Here is a 2,500-nt window from a genome sequence, read left to right as displayed (position 1 = left end):
CACCCATACACACACACACACACACACACACACATACATACACTTTAAATAAATCCGGAGAAAGACAGAACGTGAAGGCTTATAATACAAGTTAGTTTTTTGTACTGACGGCCGACAGTACAGGCAAGGTCAAAGGTCAGCACTGACAATTCTGAAGAAAGGAGAAAGCTAAAGACAAAGAAACTCCAAAGAATAGAAGAGGAAAGGTTAACCACAGAGTGAAAAAACGAATAACTGAATAATGATAAATTGCGTGAAACGTTTATGTGTATATAGATATACATACATACATATGAATATATGTGTATATATACATATATATATATATATATATATATATATATATGTATCATATGTATATTCATATATATTTGTTTGTTTGTTCAACTACCTCGCCACTCCCGAAACCACGTGACGGGATTTGCACTGAGCTGGAGTCCATGTGGTTGTGGATAAAACGACTTGCATTGGGAATCTTGCCTTTACTAATGTTGAATGAATCTGGCAGCCAGTTATACAGTGAGCGAGTTACCGCTGAGAAAAAAGCAAGAAGGATAGTGAAGCAGAACACAAGTGCATTTTCTGAGCGATGGGTTTTGCTGGTGCAAGACTGCATTTGGCGCTTTTTGGAGGAGAACCACGGCTGATGGGCCAGTGGCTCGGTCTGCGTTTCTGCTGGTGTAAGTAAACTCCGACTAATTCCTGCCTATTCGACATTCTGGGTTCGTACCTGTAGTTATCACAAAGGCTCATATTAGAGACTCTATGGTGCAGCTCAGAGGTATAGCTCAGTCACACATTTTTTCGGGGGCCATCACTGCCACTTATTGAATTTACGTGTCTCTCTCTATATATATGTGTATGTATATATATATATATATATATATATATATATATATATATATATATATATATATACATACACACACACACACACACACACACACACACACAGACACACACACATATATATATATATATATATATATATATATATATATATATATATATATACATATATATATATATAAGGGCACCAATCAGTCACTGTCGACTATGGCATTATTGTCTGTACCCACTTCCATATACGTCAATTCTTGAATGTGAGGAGCAAGCTGTTGCTCATGCAGCAGGCTACCTCCCTCCAAGCAGTTGATAGATCCAAAGGAACGACATAGACCGATACGATTTGGCACCAGCGGCGTCGCAGGAGTTGCCAGAACGAGGTCGCAAGCGACAACGAACTGCCTCAAAGATTCCGGCTCCGGATTTTACCTCTCGGTGAACTTCGAGCCTTTGACCATGCAGATTGAACTACAAGCAGCAGTTGTATTGTATAGAGTGACCTCCCATAGCCTTTAATCATACATACATACATACATACAGAGAGAGAGAGAGAGAGAGAGAGAGAGAGAGAGAGAGAGAGAGAGAGAGAGAGAGAGAGAGAGAGAGAGAGAGAGAGAGAGAGAGAGAGAGAGAGAAAGAGCGTGTAAAAGCGAGAGCGAGAGTGATATATGTGACACATCTCAAGAAGCTGGCTCCGTCTTTCTTGACCAATGAGGCGCAAAGCCTGTTGATTAGCCTGCAGGAGCCGTGTATTACTTGTTCGAATAACAATTTCTTTCCAAAACACTAGGAACAAAATAAGAAGCTGTACTAGCACGATTATGTCATGCTCGGGAGCAGCTTTCAGTACGTTATTTGGTTGTGAACACATGGGTACTTCTCTCAGTAAAAGAAGACAACTAGTACACATATACATATATTATTACACACAAACAAACATCACACACACACACATCTACATATTCATCACTGATCTGGGTTCAGACACCTATTTAGATACGATCACAGGCGAGAATTTCCGTCGGGTTCCTAAAAAACAACAAAATGCCATGTGGTCGGGTACGGAGATCCCAAAAATCGACCTCTACATCAGAACATAAAGATGGCTTTCCTGTACGTCGATGAGAATATGAGAAAAGGAAATCCACACAAGTATCATAAGACGACCTCTAAAATACGCTGCAGTGTACGGAGTCCACATTTATGAAGGATGCTGATTAGCTTACTCAGCTAATCAGCATCCTTCATAAATGTGGACACCGTTTTAGGGGATATAAATTACGATGGATGACTGAAGAAATTAAAAGGACGTTGGAGGAAGGAAGAGCACGAGGTGACATGATTACGCCTTGGCTAACTTCTCAGGAAGTTAGCCAAGGCAACTTTTTTATGAAGTTAGCCAAGGAATGTCGTGTGTGCCATAACATAGTTGTACAACAGTCTAAATATAGCAGACTGTTTCTATTTCTGTCTATAAACTTGGGCGTTCGAATACGTGTTTCTATCTATATCTATCTAGCCATCTTTCTGACCGTTTATCTGCTTTTCTACCTACTATTCTCTCTCTCTCTCTTTCCATTCATATATTCATCTAATTATCCATCCCCTGAAAATAAACCAGTGAGTGTCAAAGTAAGAAAGAGAGAGAGAGAGA

The sequence above is a fragment of the Penaeus chinensis genome, chromosome 41 (assembly GCF_019202785.1).
Source record: "Penaeus chinensis breed Huanghai No. 1 chromosome 41, ASM1920278v2, whole genome shotgun sequence".
Taxonomy (NCBI): Eukaryota; Metazoa; Arthropoda; class Malacostraca; order Decapoda; family Penaeidae; genus Penaeus; species Penaeus chinensis.
This window is presented reverse-complemented; position numbering follows the sequence as displayed.